This window comes from Aethalodelphis obliquidens, unplaced genomic scaffold, assembly GCF_003676395.1.
Source record: "Aethalodelphis obliquidens isolate GAN/ISIS:26980383/991018 unplaced genomic scaffold, ASM367639v1 scaffold59, whole genome shotgun sequence".
NCBI lineage: Eukaryota > Metazoa > Chordata > Mammalia > Artiodactyla > Delphinidae > Aethalodelphis > Aethalodelphis obliquidens.
Genome location: NW_020838003.1, coordinates 10,037,802 through 10,058,101, shown reverse-complemented (window position 1 = coordinate 10,058,101; position 20,300 = coordinate 10,037,802). Strand labels below are relative to the sequence as shown.

At 40.7% G+C, this 20,300-nt stretch overlaps 1 protein-coding gene across 1 annotated transcript in view; it reads left to right on the top strand.

Annotated features, from left to right (window-relative positions):
• Nucleotides 1-2,973: 2,973 nt before the first annotated feature.
• The window catches only part of TMEM150C (transmembrane protein 150C), a 66,196-nt gene continuing 48,869 nt past the window's right edge, over nucleotides 2,974-20,300 (top strand). Inside the window, exon 1 of the mRNA XM_027087603.1 lies at nucleotides 2,974-3,094. The gene's annotated coding sequence lies outside the window, so the exon portion shown is untranslated. The remainder of the gene's footprint in view (nucleotides 3,095-20,300) is intronic.

Genomic DNA, 20,300 nt, shown 5'->3' with positions numbered 1-20,300 from the left:
ATGTTTGTCCCATAAATCCCCCACTTTTTACTTCATTCTAAATTATTTGTTTTTCAAAATCACTTTCTGCCTGTTAGTGCTTCATGATTTATTTTCAATATGATAAGTGGAAAACAATGTTGCTTCAAGAATTTCATATAAAAGGAGATGTCTTAAAATTGAGGCTGGGAGTCTCCCTGCCCCGACCCAGTGCAATCTGGAAAGTAAAACTGATTTCATTTTGGAAGTAGAGTTCAGTTTTTCTTAAAGGTCAAACTAAATGTGAGCAACCACTTGTCCATAGACTTTGTCAGTTAGAATAAAAAGGCAACAGCTTGTCATCATGGTTACTTTCCTTCTTTAAAAAGTACAGAGGCTGTGTCTAACATACTAAAAATTCATAAGATATGCAGATTTTGCTCAAGGCTTCAGAACCATCCATATCCGAGGACTGTGATACAGACTCTATCTGTGGAATGCAAAGGAGCGAGATGAAGTGTCTTTGACAAAACATTGAAAGTCATGTAATACTTTTAGGCTAATGCAGACAAAGCTTAAGAAGTAAAAAAAAAGAGGAAGTAATTGTGATTAACTATGGCAGTAGTGGAAATTAGCCTGGAGTTTAAATGGTGTTATGTAACAATGAAGTAATTATAATGAATTATAATTGTTTTCAACTGAATGTAAACATAAATGTCTCCAAAAATAGCATAGCCTTATTATTCATCAAATATTTCATTTATTAACAAAGTAGATATCTTCCTGGGTTTTTTTACACTTATGATGACTTAGCTGCCAAAGAAATATTTTAAATGGTAATGGAAGCATAAATTAAAACTGACTGTACATAGCTAAAATAGGTGGTGTATTTTTTGAACTGGGCTGGTTAATAAAATAGTCTTCAAATTATTTTTTATTCTATTGATTCATGAGTGAAAAGGTGTTAATTAAGAGATATTGATACCATTGTAAAGCAATCCAAATAGAAATATAATTTTTTACTTAACTTGGAGTGTTTGTGAATTAGAATTCTGTAATGTAATTGTCCTGGAGTTTCAATGGGAATATATCTCCTGGAATTTCTAAGTTCTACTTTTCACTAAAACTTAAAGTGTATTTACACAGAAACACTAGTAACTAAAATATATCTACATGCAGTAGCAGGAATATTAATTTACAGGTGACAGTTTTTCTTCCTTGTGGTATTATGTTCCCATGTAGCCTAGACTTCAAAAGTATGTCCTTTTGAAAAATCTGCCAGTCTTGTCAATGACAGCACAGTGTTTACAAGAACCATATTTATCTCCCTGTAATTTTAGCAGCTAATAGAATTGTTCTTGAGAAAGCTGTCTTTTCTATGACATTTTGATTGGTGTTTTTCCATTTTAATCTGAGCTTGTATGTGACATAAAAATTGATTATATGAAAAAGAGTGGGTTGCCATTTGTATACCAAAATTTTGATTGTATAAATAAGAAAAATCTTAAGTAAACAGCCTAACGTACCATCTAAAGGAATTAGAAAAAGAAGAATAAACAAAATTTTGATTATATATGTATGCATGTAAAAATAAAGACAAAAATTTTCCAGTAACTGATTTGGGGGACGGATACCATTGTGGTCAAATAGTGGCACATTGTGTTTTTTTTAAGATCAGGCCACTGAACCAAGTGAGTGTTCACTTGCAGAGCCATAAATTTGGCAATTCAGAAATGGTCTTCTTTATTGGCTATTGGCCAATATTTGTGAAATCCCTAGAATGGTCCCTGGCCCAGAGTAACATTTTTTTCACTGTTACTTCCCCCTTATTCATAACATAGGTTTTAACTCATGTCATCACACGGAAAATTAAAGAGGATTGTTTTGGATAACTGCTCCCCTACTGAGCATCTACGAGCTAGAAAAAGCCTTTGGAAGTCACATTGTTTCTTAGAGTCTTGGCATGACCACAGTCATCACAGAGAGATGATGTGTAGACTCCATTCTACTTTTAGTCCATGAATATTTTACATTAGTTCTTGACATACTGTTTATCCAGGCTGACTTAACAGGACTCTGACATAGAACCTAGGTTCACTTCAGTTTCATATAGCTCCTGGTTTGCTTGCTTGTTGCCTGTTTACCTTGTTTTTCCAATTAAATCATTGGTGTTTTTGTGTGTAGAAATTACTATGCCTTTTTTTTTTTTTTTGGGGTATCCCACTGGGCTATCTGAGAACAGGAGTTAGCAAACTATTTTGAAAATAAAGTTTTATTGGAACACAGCCATGCCCATTGGTTATGTATTACCTGTGACTGTTTCTCCACTCCCACCACAGAGCTGAGTAGCAATTAAAACAGAATCCATGTAGCCCATAAAGCTGAAAATCTCTACTCTTTGGCCCTTTATAGAAAAAGCTTGTCAACCCCTGTTCATTTGATACTCTTCCTATGGAATTCTTGAAGAAAATGTGGGAAAAAATGGTCTATTACAATTTATCTATGGCTAATTGCTTTCTGTAGGGACAAATTTCATACCTAAATGACTAAATGAATGACAGCTCTCTTCCCTCTTCCTATTTCACTGTCCATTGGCTATGAAAGAAGGTGGTATCAGCCTAGGCTTAGGTGTCATGTAGACCTGGGTCACTAGCTGTGTAACCTTAAATAAGTTACTTAATCCTCTTTAAGTCATTGTTTCCTCGCCTCGTGTACAAAATGGGGATAAGTAAGGCACCTACTGTTGGGAGACAGTTCTCCATGCGCCCCATGCATTTCAACAGGTTTTTCAAAGAGAGGCACTGACTGCCCTTTCAGTCTAAACTGTCTTTTTAAGGGTGTTTGTGTAGTAAATGGTCTTGGATGATAGACATAGTGTTGCCCTCGGAAGCCGAGAGCAGGCATGCTTATATCCAGTATAATAGATTTAAGTTCTTGCAGCTGAGTTCCTCTCCATTAATGCTACTCACTGCATGTGCAGGAGTTACATGGCCCTCTTTTGATGCCCTACAGGAACTGGAGTTGGGGAACTAGTGCGAGGAAATGCTGATACTCTGGCTACTGCTGTTGCTGTGATAAAGTCCTTTGTCTCTGACCCAGAAGTCTTGCGTCTTCTGCCAGCAGCCAGGAAACTGTGGTAGGCTAACTTGTGCAAATAAAATCTCAGCCCTTTCATAGTTCTTGGATAACTATTTTATGGAGTTACTATGAGAATTGAATAAGGCAATGAATGTAAAACATTTAACACAATGCCTGGCATATAGTAAGTGCCCAATAAATGTTAGCTATTAATTATTATCTAGCTGGCTATTAACTCTACAGTGTGAAATTGAGTCTCAGTTTTGTGTGGGCAACTTCTATCTTAAGGTAGTGGTTTTTCAAGCTATAGGCCACCAGAGCTATGAGAACTGTTAAGTAGGTTTATTTTTCTTTAATGAAACAGAAAATAGAATATAATAGAATTATAAAATATCCAAGTGCAAAACATGTAGTAAGGATAAATATTGATGTGTAAAAAAATTTCTGTTATATACATGTATATCTGTATACCAGGTTGTGATAGAAAATATATTTTTTACTGTCGCACACAGGCAAAAAAGTCGGGAAGCCACTGCTGCCCTAATACATAGATGGGACTGTTCAGAAAAACTTTTGTTCGTGATAGCATAGAATTCCTTTCTTTGTTCTTTTTCCCGAAAAGGGGTGAAGAGTCACCATCAGTCATCTGAGAAAAAATGACCAGAGATGCAGTGTGTTCACCCTCTGCATACCATGTGGCTCATTTTGCCCATGATGAGAAGAAAATGAATATAAACACCCAGATTATTTTCAGAAGAAAAGAATATTTTTGTATTAGCAGTGTCCAAGAGAACTTGCTATGGTGATGGAAAGGTTCTATCTCTGAACTGTTCAGTACAGCAGCCACTAGCTACTGAGCACTTGAATGTGCAGCTGGGGCACTGGACTTTTAATTAAAACAATTTCAAATTTGGATTGTTTAAGTTTAAATAGCCATGTGTGGTTGTTGGACAGCGTGGCTTTTGCTTGAACACCCAGCTATGGTTTTCTCACAGCTAACTGCATGATTTGGCTTTTATTAAGTCCTAAGGGATAGCACCCTCCCCTTGGGTTGTTCAAACAACCACTGACCTTTGCCCATGGAGGGCTTGGGCAGACATTGGGGTGAAGAAGTGCTTAATGAGCTGCTGACTTGGCCACAAGTCAGGGGAAAATGGCAAAGAGCCAGAGGGCAGAGGTTCTCAACCCTAGCTGTGCAATAGAATCATCTGAAAATCTGTAAAAATCCAGGCTGCACCCCAGATCAGTTAAATCAGACATTTTCACAAAGCTCACCGGGTGTTCTATCATACTCTGTCAGCTGGGCAGCATCACAGGTGGGCAAGGCAACCCATGCACTTTGATGATGCACTACCAGAGTATCACAGGCATGCCAGGATCAGATGGACAGGGGAATGGGCACATGAAAGACAGTGGACCCCTCTTATTTAAACAAAAAGACTCCAATTTACTCCAGTCATCTAGGTGGCATCCTAGATGATCTGACCATGAATCTGGCCTCAAAATCATTAGATACCTTCTCAGTGAGTTCTCTGGCACTAAACCACAGCTACTCACTCTCAATCCTCCACCCAGATCCTTGTCCAGCTGGTACCTTTTCACCTCAGAAATTTTAACCTCAGTGTCTTATTCTCTGAACATAGCTATGTATCCTTCCAACTCTTTCATACCCTACTTCTCTACCACTTTATCTTCATTAAGATGTCATCTCTTGACTTCTTCAATATCCCAAAGTCTTCTTTATACATGCAAATCTATTCATACCCATCTTCATTTCCTTTCCTCAGAGGATGTGGTATCCATTTTTCCCCGTGTTTAAGGTTAGCCCATTACTTGAGCCCCGAATGCCATCTCCTCATGCCTTCTTTGGAACCTTTGCTCTATTAATATTCCTCCTCTTCTGTGGTCTTGAATCTCTCTCTGCTCTTTACTGGCTCCATCCCATCAGCCAAGTGTCACTGGCTGCTTCCTATCAGCCAAGTGTTTGCAGGTTTCTTCCATCCTAAAAAGTAATTCTCCTGGGTTAAATAAATTAAGGTAGATCTCTGCAATAGACTATTATGCAGTTATCTGAAATATTGATGGCGGAGTATGTATCTTGCATGGAAAGGTGATCACAAAAATAAGTGGAAAAAGTATTAAAATAGCTTTATCAAGTGAATTTTTTATATTTTATTTTCTTTTTTATATTTTATTTACTTATATATTTTATTTTAAGTGTGGTAAAAAAAAGCACATAACATAAAATTTACCATCTTAGCTATTTTTAACTATACAGTTCAGGGGTGTTAAGTATATTTACATTGTTGTACAGCCAATCTCCAAAATCTTATCATCTTACAAAACTGAAACTCTGTACCCATTAAACAATAGCTCCCTGTTTCCCCCTTCTCCCCCAGCCCTTCGCCACTGCCACTGACTTATGTCTCTATGAATTTGGCTACTCTAGGTACGTCATATAAGTGGATTCATACAGTATTTGTCTTTTTATGATTGGCTTATTTCACTTAGCACAATGTCCTGATGGTTTATCCATGTTGTAGCATGTCAGAATTTTCTCTTTAAGGCTAAATAATATTCCATTGTGGGTATATGTCACATTTTAAATGATTTCATTTTTGAAGAAAAATATATTTGTTAGTATAGGTATGTATGTGTAATATATAAACACACATACATATATATAAAAGATTGTAATGAGAATGTTAACAGTGGTTATCTCTAAACTGTGGGATTTTGAACACTTTTCATCTTCTTTTTCCTGATGTGTACCTTCTACAGTATTTGCAATGAGCACACTTCCCTGGCGTAAATGCCAAACGAGGAACCAGACATTCAGCGGCGCTGCATCAGCTACAGTGTAGTCATCCCTGTGCCAGGCACCTGCCCTCCTCCTCAGCTCATCCTTCACCACTCACTGCCTTACCCATTGTGCTCTGAGCACCACAAAACTCTGGTTCCTGCACGCACAGGGCTTGGATGCCTTGGTTGCTTGCCCCGCGCACGCCACCACAGCCGCGTGGGAAGACTCCACGCCCCTGAAGACTCAGCCCAGGGTCATTTCCTCCTTGCTTGCCCTCCCCCTGCCCTCCGTGCTGGGTTAGCTTCCTCCCTTCAAAGCTTCCTAATCCCTGTACCAATCTGGTGCTGCACTTGTTTCCTGATTGTCAGTGAGCGGCCTGGGGGCAGGGGACTGTGTAGTCATCCTTGTATTTGCAGCCCGTAGCGCTGGGCAGCTTGGGGAGCCACTGGTTGTTCAGAGGGGCTGGCTCACTGGATGCTCAGAAATGAGGCTGGAAGAGGAAGTGGAAGACCTCCCCCAAGGCCCTTCATTCCACTACACCCTGCTGCCCCTTGCGTGAGCAGTGTGAAGATGTGAAAATACTTTACATTTTACTAAAAATAAATTAGATGTTAAAATTATCTAAAGCACTACATTTCTATCTTAATGATACTGGTGAACTCTGGCCCCTGTCCTTGGTCACATGGGCCATGCCTGGTCTCCTGTTGTGTTGGGCTCATAACACACATTTGGTAAATACCTGTTAACCTCCTTAATGACCCTAGTAGCTCCCTGTAATCAAACCTCTCTTCCGTAAATTTAGCTACTTTGGCAGGCTGGGATAGGGGTTATTTAGGGCCATGGGAGGCCTTTACTGTCACCCTCCAAGTCATGTGATAGTGACTAGCTACCTACACTACATGTATGGTTGATCCCAATCAGGACCCTTTTGAGAAATAAAAAAGAAGCAAAAAGATCTACTGCTGGCATGGCTTGAGTGCTGTGTTTAAGCATCCTGTGGGTAAAAGCAACTAATGAATCCTTGCTGCACTTGATGTTGCCAGTTAAGCCTGGACCAAGAGGGGCTTAAAGGCGTATGGTGAGTAATAGTAGTCCACTCTGAAAGCTGTAATGCGCCAAGTGTGGTAAAACAAGTTTTGCAGGCCAGTACAGTTAGGTAGTTTGGGACAATTCTCTTACATATAGAAAAAGGATTCTAGGCCTCCTTTAGGGAGCATTAAAAAGAGCAGAAGGAAAAATGAAAAATAGTTTTAATGACTGTGGAACTGAATCATTTGGGGTCATCTTCAGCATCTCAGACCACAAGGAGGTATCTTGGTTTTCCTTGAGGACAGTGGCCCAATGTAAGTGATTTACCCAAAGTATCTGAAATATTTTTAGCAAAAATTATTGATGACAGGACATTTAATGTTTGAAATGATAGGTTTTTCAGCTGTTGAAATGATATGTAGTTTATTGGCATAGGTGGTCTGTGCTGTTTGCATCAGAATCACAATAGCTTAGTTTAATGTTTCCCTCTTACCGAGATCAGACTCTTTTTGTAGAAGTTTGGTTAGACTAGATAGTCCTTGTTATGATATTGTTGGGTTTTTTTCTTTCTTTTTTTTTAATGTTCATTTATTTATTTGGTTGCCCTGGGTCTTAGTTGCAGCAGGCGGGCTCCTTAGTTGCAGCTTGCAGACTCCTTAGTTGTGGCATGCGAACTCTTAGTGGCAGCGTGCAGGTCCCTGTTTTGTTTTCTTTTGTTTTTCCCAGTAGGCCAGAAAAGGAAGCAGCAACGTTACTCAGAATAAGAATTAGACTTGGAGATGTAAATGTCAGCATTTAAGCCTGTGTGCTTGAATAAGTTATTTAATTTATGGAAGCCTAGAGTTTCTGTTGTTCATCAGTAAAATGTGGGTTTGTCTGTCTTGCTCACTAGACTGTAAGCTTCTTCAGAGTAGGGGTGGTGTGGCTCATCCATCATTGGAAACTCGATACATGGGATGAGGCCTGGCAGGTAAGAACTCTATAAATATTTGTCAGGTAAAGGAGATTCATCTTACTTACTTTATAGGTTGTTTGAAAGAGCAGGTAAGATGAGCAGCAGTAGAGTATAGTGCTCAGAGCTCAGCCCCTGGGTCCCAATCCTGGCTCCAGCAAGTGACGGTGGGTGAGTAACTATTCTCTGGGCATCTGTGAAAGTGGATGGTGGTACCTACCTCCTAGGGTTGTATTAGATGTGCCTGTGCACAGTAATTGCTATATACATACCAGCTATTGATGTAACATGTGAATGGGTTTTAAAAAGTGCTATTCACATAAAGGTAGTACTTTTCAATGATGTCTTACCAAGTGTTGGACACACTGAAATACTTCCAGTACTGGGTCTTTTCTTATCTTAACTAGAGGTAATTCAGTTCCGTTTCACATTTTCTAAAGCCCTCTTACAGTGTCTTTCACCTGGACCCTTTTAGTGACACCCATGATCACCTGAATGCAAAGTATAAGTTCAGAGAAGGCCTGACCTTGGCTGCCCTGGCCTGGCACTGCTGCCTGCTCTCTTTTTACACTGTTTGCTATGTAGAAATAACTCTGGTCAATTCCCAGGCAGTAAAGATTGTTAAGATTATGCTAAATAATTCTGATTTCATATGTGCAGACACTGTAGTAGTTTCCACTCTGGTTTCCCTGCCTCCTGCCTCCTGGCCACTAGAGCCTCATGTGCGCAGTGTGCTGTCTGCCTCATCTTGCCGTTATTTCACTCTCGTAAGGTCTCCCCAGCCCAGGAACCCTCTTGAGATAGTATCTTATTATAGGACCAAATCCAAGCTACCGGTGTTGCCTTTCAAGGCTATGCATAATCTGAGCCTTTTTTTTAAAAAAATTATTTATTTATTTATTTTTGGCTGTGTTGGGTCTTGGTTGCTGTGCACGGGCTTTCTCTAGTTGAGGCGAGCAGGGGCTATTCTTCGCTGTGGTGCGCGGGCTTATTGCTGTGGCTTCTCTTGTTGCAGAGCACGGGCTCTAGGCACATGGGCTCAGTAGTTGTGGCTCGCGGGCTCTAGAGCGCAGGCTCAGTAGTTGTGGCGCACAGGCTTAGTTGCTCCGTGGCATGTGGGATCTTCCCGGCTCAGGGCTCAAACCCGTGTCCCCTGCATTGGCAGGCGGATTCTTAACCACTGCACCACCAGGGAGGTCCCCTCTGAGCCCATTTTATCCATCCATGTTTTACTTCCAATTCCTCTCTAATGTAGACTTTTACTGCCCACTCACTGGGATGTAGTCTTGTCTTTCTTTCATTTTCATGATTCCCAACACTGAAATGACCTCCCTGCCCATTCTATTTATTTACATTTGCCCATGGATTTAAGACCCCCCTTTTTCATAAACCCTGTCTTTCCTGAATATCAATTGGCTTCTCCTGTATTTTTACATTTGGTTATATTTAATATAGAGCTTTCTTAGGTACCATTTTGAAAATTAGTATCTTCTCATTAATGACTCAGATGTTAACTTGATAATATTAAAATTATTATAAGCTTACCAGTTACACATTCAAGAAAATTGTACTAGTTTCTTACTGGTGTAAGTTTTAAAAAATTTAACTTTTTCCTCTTGGCAGCTGTAATTACACCACACTGCCTATAAATAAAGCCCTGGAGTCCAGACCATATGAAGTAAAACAAAATAATATAGTTGAGCAAGGAAGGGCTACTATTGCTAGTATGGGACTCATAAGTCTCTATTTCTTGACTTTTATAATACATGAGACTTCGGCTGTTGCGTATATCAACATTTCTTCACTATTAAACCATGGATAGACAATAGAATGAAGAGCCAGAACCCTGATATCATTTAAGGACATAGTAAGAATTCAGTAACTGTTGTGGACAGATTAGTTTGTGGTTTATTTTTGGCTCCTCAGCGATTTAGTCTGATTTGTACATGTCAATTCACTTTTCTGTACTAATTTAGTAGATCCTCTAAATATTAGAATTTATTAAAGTTAAGATATAATGGACTTCCCTGGTGGCGCAGTGGTTAAGAATCCGCGTGCCAATGCAGGGGACACGGGTTCGAGCCCTGGTCCGGGATGATCCCACATGCCTCAGAGCAACTAAGCTCCTGAGCCACAACTACTGAGCCTGCGCTCTAGAGCCCACGAGCCACAACTACTGAAGCCCGCACGCCTAGAGACTGTGCTCCGCAGCAAGAGAAGCAGCCACAATGAGAAGCCTGCACACTGCAACGAAGAGTAGCCCCCACTCGCCACAACTAGAGAAAGCCTGCATGCAGTAACGAAGACCCAACACAGCCAAAAATAAATAAATAAAATAAAATAAATTAAAAAAAGAAAGGTGGTTAGAATTTGGGGCCTAATATGTTGTTGTATGTCAATTATACCTCAAATAATAAAAAGAATTTGGGATATATACATGACTTCCTAGGGGAAGGGGAGAAGGGGAACTTAGGGAAAAGCAAATTATTTTTCCTAAGGAAAAATCCTTAGGGAATGGGCCCTTCCTTGGGAGAACAGACGTGTGACAATATCTGACTTTTCTTCTGTGCAAAGAGATTAGAGTTGCTCCTGAAGGGATTTAGAACAACTGAGTTCCTTTGGGGAAGCTCTTCTTTTAGTCAGATGAGGGATTTCAGGAACTACAACACCTTTACTTCAAAATAGTTCCATATCAAAGGGGCATGTTTTGGGGTAGCATATCCTGATCCCCTCAAATCTCACACAGTGCCTTTTCAGTGTCTATTTAAGTGATAATTTTTTTCCTTCTTTTTTTTTTAAAATGTATGTTAATAAAATTCCCAACCCATCCTCACACTTCTGAAATAATTCATATACCTAGTTGTAGCTTATTCTTTTCGTACACTCTGAATTTTATTCCTTACAAAAGCAATCTCTCCACCTGTGAGAATTTTAGTTCTAAAAAGTAGCTTGCCTGGCAAAACTACAGTTGTCAAAACCAAGGTTTTAAAGGAGACTGAGGTAAGGAACCAACTTCAGTTTTGAATATGGAACTGAATTCAGTAAAGGGAAAGTTTTACGTGGTAACCTCTTCCAATACAAACCAAGTTTGTTGATAATAAAACCTGTGTTGATAGGTAACTTTTTTCCTGATTCACATTCTTTAGTTGATCAGAAAACATTTCTGTGGTTTTCTAATTCATTGAGAGACTGAATATGCTTTGGACTTGAAGTCTCCCTTTTTGTCTTTACAAATTTGGCTAAATTCTCTTTAAACTATGGTCATTTGAGGGGATTATTAGAGTACTTACCGGAATGTTCGGGGAGGTTCCCTAATGGTCAATCCATCAGGGAGTCAAAGAGATCTTTCTGATCCACTCAGGAGACTCACCCACAAGATCCAGGGACAGAAATGATTGCTGTCCTTTTTTTTTTTTTTTTTTTTTTTTTTTTGGGGCAAAAATTGGGGATTTGTGGAAAAAAAAAAAGAATTTAAAAATATTTTTTTTTTTTTTTTTTTTTTTTTTTTTTTTGTATAAGGGCATAAACTGTGGATATGTGGAAAAAAATAAAGAATTTATATATATATATATATATATTTTTTTTTTTTTTTCAGTATGAGGACCTCTCACTGTTGTGGCCTCTCCCGTTGCAGAGCACAGGCTCCGGACGCGCAGGCTCAGCAGCCATGGCTCACGGGCCCAGCCGCTCCGCGGCATGTGGGATCCTCCCGGACCGGGGCATGAACCCGTGTTCCCTGCATCGGCAGGTGGACTCTCAACCACCGCGCCACCAGGGAAACCCAAGAATTTATAATTTTTGATAAAGAATTATAAAATTTCATCAAATCAAAACTGAGAGTTGATGTCTTTTGTTTTTAATCACAAATGAAATTGGTCTATAGGGTTTTTTTTTGGAGATAATGCTTTTCAGTTTTTGGTATCAGAAATATCCTATTTTCAAAAAACTTTGGGTAGTTTCCCATCTATTTCATGTTCTAATATATTTAGCTTTAAAATTAGCTTTTCCTTAAAATTTTGAAACTGTTAAAAAAATAATATTCAGAAAAGGAAAATTCATGACTCTCACACAGATATAAAAATAAACATGCGTTACAGACTTTATTGTACTCAGTAGTCAGTGAGGAAACCAGGCACATGTTATAACTAGTTCAAAGAGAATTTTTTTAAATGGACGCACTTACAGATCCACAATACTGAATTATAGATAAGCAGTATTGAAATGAATTAATAAATGTGCAAATGAAAACAAAAGCTTTCACAGGGAAGAGGAGAATCAGTTGAACTTCTACCAGACAGAACAGAATTTGCATGTCAATTGATAAGAATTATTTTGCACTGCTCTCAGTTACCTATAATTTACAATTGTAAAATAGCTTCCATAGAATCAGATAACCTGGAAAGTTGTCCTCTAGATGATACGGTTTTCCACTACACACAACTTTTTTCCTACAAAAAATGACACATTAGTAAAGCTAAAGAAATAATACATTTATTCAACAAAAGTTTGAATTTCTATCCAGTGTCAATTTCTTTCTGAATTTGATCTGTTTGGATTGCCTACGTTTAGATTCAGTTTTGGAAATTCGAATATTTCCAGAATATAGTCTATTTCATTGCGATTTTCAAATGTATTAGCATTCAATTGCTTATAATATTCTCTTATGATTAAAAATATCTGTATTTTCTAGAACTTTCTTTTAAATTATTTTTGAATTCCTATGACTCAAATTTCAAAAATTATTGTTATATGGTGAAGTATATCTTTCCTATCTTTCCCCCTATCTGCCTAATTCCCACTCCTCCCAACAAGTAACTACTATTTGTTTTACAGGTGTGTGTGTATATAAAGCCGTACACATATGTGCATATATATACATATATATGTATATATATATGTAGTAGACTGAAAAAAAAAACCCACACAACATGAGAGCTGTGAGTTCAGTTTTACTGGGGGCTGGCTGAGGACTGTGCCTGGGAGACAGCCCCTTTGATAGCTCCAAGCAACTGCTCTGAAGAGGTGCAGGTGGGGGGAGATCAGTATGCACGCGATTTTGGTGAAGGGGGCACGTGCGTCAAGCACACGTTTTGGCAGAGGCTTGCTGCTGGTCACAAGGAGCAGACGCCTCCGTTAATGATTTTAGTGCTTTTCTACGTGTGAGAAGGTGAAAGAATTTGTGTTCATAAAATTTCCTCCTGAAAATATCTAACTATCAGAAGGCCCGTTCTGCCACTTTTTGCCAGAACACAGAGTGCCTCATTCCTCATCTCCGCCCTGAATTCCTTTCAGGGTGTGTTGGAGGTCAGAGCCTGCAGTGGTTAATGACCTAATCCTTGTAGAGCCAGATGGGAAGCATCGCTCTTTAGCTGGCAGCACCAATGAATGTAAATACACATTGTAGGGCTTCCCTGGTGGTGCAGTGGTTGAGAGTCCGCCTGCCAATGCAGGGGACATGGGTTCGTGCCCTGGTCCGGGAAGATCCCACATGCCGCGGAGCGGCTGGGCCCGTGAGCCATGGCCACTGAGCGTGTGTGTCCGGAGCCTGTGCTCCACAATGGGAGAGGCCACAACAGTGAGAGGCCCGCGTACCGCAAAAAAAACCCGAAAAAAACCAACAAATAAATACACATTGTAGATATTTTCTAACAGTATTTTTGCATATTTTTATTTTTAAGATATTTGATTTATAAAATTTTCTGTGGTGGAGGTTTAAGAACCAGCTCTTGGATTTTTCTTTATGTTAATTTGCTCTTTTTTATAATTCATTGATTGTTGCTCTTAACTTTATCATGTTCTCCCTCTTAGTTTCCTTACATTTGTCCTTTTTTCCCCTAAATTCATGAAGAGAATTCTTTTATTCTTCCTTCCTTTTTTTATTATAATGAAAATATTTAAGGTCACCCATTTATTCCTGAGTATAACCTGGGCTGCATCTTCCTACATATAATATTTGACAAATTCAGAAAGATTTTGCTGGTATGCATTATCACCAGCACTAATTCTTGTCATTTTTATTAAAATTTTGCTGACTTCATAAGCAAACATGTTATCTCATTGTCTTACTCATACTCTTTCATAGGTTCTCCACTGGCTTCTTATTCTCAGCCTATATAAACCATTGTGCTCAGTCTTGCCATAGTTCCCATCCCCAAAGATCTTTGATCCTGGCTCTTCTTTGAACTATTGCTCCATCTGTCTGTTTATAGCCAAAGCCCTTGAAAGAGTACCCACTGCCTCACTGCTTTCTCAACCCAGTTGTACTCTAGCTTCTGAGCCATACTTTATGAATACCATTCATGCCAGTGTCACCAACGGTTTCTGAGTTGTCAGATCCAATGATTCCATGTTGTTTCTGGTCTTTGCTGAGCTCTCAAAATATTTGGTGTTGTTGACCACCTCTTTTCTAACAATATATTCTCTCCTCCTTTTGCTCAACCTCCATGACCACTTTTTCAGCCTCTCTTCATTGCCCTCTAAACATGAGTGTTCTGCACCCTTTCTTCTGTAAAATAAATTTCATATTTTATGGCAAGAGAAGAAAAAAATTTTTTAATAAATTTATTTATTTATTTTTGGCTGCATTGGGTCTTTATTGCTGCACGCGGGCTTTCTCTAGTTGCAGCCAGTGGGGGCTGCTCTTCGTTGCGGTGCACAGGCTTCTCATTGGGTGGCTTCTCTTGTTGCAGAGCATGGGCTTTAGGTGCGTGGGCTTCAGTAGTTGTGGCTTGTGGGCTCTGGAACGCAGGCTCAGTAGTTGTTGCACATGGGCTTAGTTGCTCCGCAGCATGTGGGATCTTCCCAGATCAGGGCTCGAACCCATGTCCCCTGCATTGGCAGGCGTATTCTTAACCACTGCACCACCAGGGAAATCCCCCAAGACAAGAAAAATAAAAAATTTTCTCTGCCGTTTGGCCTCCTCTCTTCCCTCTACCATGCATTGTGTATCTGCATTATGTATGGACCAAACCTCCCACATCAGCAGAAATACCTGCTCAACCATAAACAGCAACATTCTCCCAGCATCAACAAGACAACTTCTTAAAAGATAACATTCCTCCTTGATCTTGTAAGAGACCACAATGACGGTTAGGTCTGGATTGTGTAAAATGTCAATAATATGTCATCTAATGTAGAGCCCTTGGTCTCAGAAAACTTATATAACTGTGTTTTTGACTTCCAAGGGGCAGAGCAGTTCTTGGAGCTTTCTGGGATGCTGTCCCCAGGTTATAATCCTCAAATAAAAATTTTCATTTCTTTCTTAGATTTCTTTCTTAATTTTCCGTCAACTCTTCTCACCCTACACAGTATGTCTGAGTTATTGCAGTGGCTACCTTGGCTTGAATTTTGAATCTTGGCTTGAACCTCTATGCATCTGACTCCCAAACCTCTGTCTTTAACTTCACCCTCACTTCTGAGAGATGTACTCCTTTTCTGAATGTCCCAAAGGCATCTCAGATGCAGCTTGTCCAGACTATCAAATTTGTTTGCTTCCTTGGGCATCTTGATTCTCCTTTTGCTACTCCTATCTTAGTTAATAAAACCTTACTTGTCACTCAGTCTTTGCCTTTGCTCCCTTGGGTTCTGCTGCAGCTGCCCTGCCTTGGATCCATCAGCTATCCGGCTTTTATGCTTTTATATATTGGCTGTTGATCACTGATGAAGAAAACTCTAGGCAGAGGTCTCCAACCTTTTTGGCACCAGGAACTGCTTTCATGGAAGACAGTTTTTTCATGTACAGGGGTGGAGGGTGGTTCAGGCAGTAATGTGAGCGATTGCGCAGGCGGAAATGCCCGCGAGCGACGGGGAGCAGCAGGTGAAGCTTCACTAGCTCACCCGCCGCTTACCTCCTGCTGTGCAGCAAGACAAATTCAGGATCTCCAGCCTAATTTAGGCCTTCAGGTGTGGAGCTGGATGGTTTTTATAAGTCTGCTCACTCTCCCAAAACCTCAAAGTGATTACCCTCTCCAGGCCCCTTATATCCCACTGCCTTTAATTTTTTTTAAGTCTTTATTGAATTTGTTACAGTATTGCTTCTGTTTTATGTGTTGGGTTTTTTTGTTTTTGTTTTTGGCCGCGAGGCCTGTGGGATCTTAGTTCCCCAGCTAGGGATCGAACTGCACCCCCTGCACTGGAAGGCGAAGTCTTAACCACTGGACCACCAGGGAAGTCCTGCCCACTGCCTTCTCTTTCTGTCTCTCTCAACAGATGTACTTTGCTTTGGCTTTCTACTTTCACAGGAAAAATAGTGGAAATTATCAGGCATGAACTAACGGAGATTTTCACCCTCCTGTCTTTTACCGCCTCCCTCCTGTGGCGGATAATCCTCACCGCACTGTTGAGCCAGTCCCGCCCTGCAGGATCTGGAGCGACTGTATACTGCGTCTCTACCTACTAACGTTTTCAACCTTCTGCTTTTATTCCCCATTGGCCGTAAAATATGCTTGAATCTCTGTTTTTTGAAAAGCAAGCTTCTCTCTTGACCTTTATCTCGATCTCCTTTACTTATGGTCGCATACCTTTGCTTTCCTAGCCAAGCTTCTCTGGAAGGTAGTCCACATCACTTTATCTACTTCTTCACTTTCCTTTCATTCTACATTGTTGCAATGCGACTTCTCCCGCCACAATTCTGCTGAAACTGCTCAGATAAAGACCATCACTGATCTACTAATTGGCAAATCCCTTGGCCTTTCTTCATCCAGCGACTTGACCTCCTTGCCTTTGAGAGAGGTGACCATTCTCTTCTTCTCAAAACCTTTCCCTGGCTTCCATAACAAAACTCACTCTTGTTCTTCTGTCTGGTTGATTATTCCCACTCACTTTCCTTTGTCCTCCCACTCGTGGTGTGCCTGGGCCCTCTGTCCTTGGCCCTGCTGAGCTCTGCTCTGCTCTGCTCTCTTCCCCTTCCCTCTTCACTCGCTCATCTCCTGCCCTTTGCGCACCCTCCTTAAGTGGTATCTCCCCTGCACTTCATGGCTTCCCCTATCACAGGACGTTTAACTCCCAAATCAATATGTACAACCTGACTGCTTTCCTGAACTCCAGCCCTGGATCATCTCTTGCCGTCATGCCTCAAAGACACCGTAAAACTTGACTCATCCAGAATAGTGGGCCAAGAGGGCAAAGCAAGTATTATAGAAATAGTAAGAGAGAAGGGAGGACAAGAGGGAGGGTCATGGGAAGGGGAAATAAATTGTCAGTGAATTTTTATGTTTCTCCCACTGTGCTTCTGCTGTGTCAAGGATGCTCGCCACCCTATCCCCACTTTTCCACACTAGAGCCGTAGTTTTCAGAGTGTGGTCCCCAGGCCAGTAGTGGCAGCATCACTTGGAAACTTGTTAGAAATACAGATTCTTAGGCCCCTCCCCAGGCCTACTGAATCAGACACTCAGAGGTGAGGCCCAGAAATCTGTGTTTTAATGAGCTCTCCAGGTGATTCTTATGCCTGCACTAGTGAATTCCCTATTCATTCTTCATGGCCCAGCGTCAGTGTTACCTCATGTGCAGAGCCCTCCCCAATCCTCTCATACAAAATTAATGACTTCCTCCTCTGTTTTCCATTGTACTTTATCCATGCCAACTATATAGCACTTATTCTATTGTAGTTAGCTCTTTAAGAATCCTTCCTCCCCCACAGATTATAAGGTCTGGGGTTATTATTGATCTTTATATTTCTAGCACCAGACATGGTGCCTGGTATGAAGTAGACACGTTACATTATCACAAATTACTTTTATTTTTTCTGCTCCCATGACCCCTTGTCACTCCCTTCTTACCTGTTCTTTTTCTTCCTTTCCTTGAACCTGCCTTTTGGGTATGAATAAATCATCACAGTGAGATCTTACCATTTAAAGGCAATGTTTTCATTGGGTTCAAGCACTCAACCCTTTCATATCTATCAATCAGGGTTCAAAGAGAGAAACAGAACCACAAGTAGAGATATTTAGGGGTGTGTGTGTGTGTGTGTATGTGATTGGATGATTGGTTACAGGGATTTGAACTTACACGATTATAAACTAGTTAAAATGTCTGTGCTTCTAAGTTGGAGCTTGAGTCCACTTGGTCACACATTTGGGAAGGGAAAGATAGATGAAAAAGTGGTGTGTGGGGAGAGCAAAGGAAAACTGGGTCCCACAGCACCTAGTGGAGTTCATGAGCATGAACTAGTACCCAAGGACAGACTGGAACCAATCTTGGTGACATGGATGTCCCATCAGTGTAGCGAGTGCCTGTGTCACAGAGCTAAACACACTCCCCACCCAGCAGTTAGAGGCGCTGACGGAGAATCCGGGAAAGGGGAGCAGCTTCAGGCCCAGCGGCTGCCCCTCACTGAAGAGGGAGCCAGCAGATAAACAACTGCGTGTGGGAGCCACAAAAGCGCCTGCCCCAACCTTCTGAGTGTGAAAACACATGCTTCTGTGCACCTAAAAGTACTCCAAAATAAACTTTTTTTAAAAAATGGCTGCTGCTTCACTTTTACCTCCAAATCTCATGTGAAAATATCCCTGTGTTGGGCTTCCCTGGTGGCGCAGTGGTTGAGAGTCCGCCTGCCGATGCAGGGGACACGGGTTCGTACCCCGGTCCGGGAGGATCCCACATGCTGCGGAGCGGCTGGGCCCGTGAGCCATGGCTGCTGAGCCTGTGCGTCCGGAGCCTGTGCTCCGCAACGGGAGAGGCCACAACAGTGAGAGGCCCGCGTACCGCCAAAAAAAAAAAAATTCCCTGTGCCCCATTCTCACCAGGAACATATCGGGAAGGAAATTCTGGAAAACTTAGTTCAGGCTATCAAGTTGACACCTTACATAGCCACCACAATATCCATGAGTCTGATTCTGAAATACCTGAGATTTACTCTCTGAACTGAAAAATCTGAGATACGGGCAATATTTTGCAAGAAAACCCCACTATGGGCTGGGTGGTGGAGGAAAACTCTTCTTAGATTGGCTGGCAGTGGAATTGGTTCCAGAAAGATAGATAAGAATTACATGGGGGAAGACTAGGACATCCCAGGGGAGACAAATCATGATTCTCAACAAAAGACCCTCAGTCACCAGTGAAAGGCATAATTATGCTGAGGACATTATCTTTACTGAGGTAAGATAGATTTTAGAAAGATTATCAGTAAGAATTAAAAGCAAAGCCCTCTAAATTTAATTAATTAGAATATCCTTCATGCATTATAGTTTATTGAGGTCTTTTGTATTAGTGAGTGTAATAAAGGATAATAGAGTTTAGTAGAATGTAGTGGGCGAGAGCCTGGACTCCCCACTTACTAGCTCTGTGACCCAGAGCAATATATTATACAATACTTCTGCAAGCCTTTGTATTCTCGTTTGTAAATGAGCACTAATAATAGTCTCTACCTCATAAATTATTGTGAGGACTTAATGAGAGAATCCATGTAAAGTACTTGGCAGAATACTAGGGACATAGTATGTTAACTGCTGCCAATGTCTCATCATCGGTGCTGTTGATGTTGTTACTGATAATGCTATTATTTCTCTAGGAAATACTTCGCAGGCAGGTTGGTTCCAAAGGTTCAGTCATACCTTTACCACTCTAACTATGAAGCCCATTTAGCAGACAGGACCCAGCATTGTTATCGGAAGAAATTTGCTCTCCTTCTATTTATCTTTTCTTTGGATTCAAATATAGTTGCCCTTATCTCCTCAGCCTCAACTCCAAAATGTATCCCTCCACTTTCCTGTAAAAGTTCTCTTTCCTTTGCCTAAGTAATGGGCTTTGCAGCTTTTCTCCACTACCTGTGCTACCAGGCCTTGGGCAAGGATGGTTTGAGAGCCCAGGGTACAATGGCTGGAGCCCCAGCCTGCCTGCCTGTTCACGAGGGGTGTGGCTGTGTGCACACCACCCATGGTTGGTCACCTGACCCACCCTCAGGTGCTAACAGGAAAGAATGGGATGTGGTTAAAGCAATTTTATGGTCTCCCTGTAGCAGAGTACAGAGACTTGTTTTGTAGGGACAGGGAGAAACAGACTGAGTCCGCCCACAGCCATGGGTATCAATTTATAACCATAATCAGAAGCTGTTAAGCCTTTTTCTGCCTAAGGGAAAGTCCTGCATATCTCTTTATCTTTGTTAAACAATAAAAAACAATGAATGGAATGTTATCCTTTAATTAAAGAGCTATCCTAACCTCTTTTTTTTAATCTTGATCATTTTTGAGTTTTCTTAAATCTCTATCTGTAAATCTTCAGTCTCATCCTCTCCCCCCACCCCTCCCCATCTTTAATTAGATTTTCTGGTTTTTGGCCACTTTAACTGGAGAAAAATCACTGAAGTACAATTTGAAAAGAATACAGTCCCTTCTGGTTTTATTACTCATTTTCAGTATTGGTTGGATCCCCAGAATGTACTTTCATTTACATACTTCTCTTTTAAAACAAAATCTATGGATCCTATCAAAGCAATACTTTTTTTCTTCTTTACTAAGCCCAAACTGACTTTACTCCAATTACAAA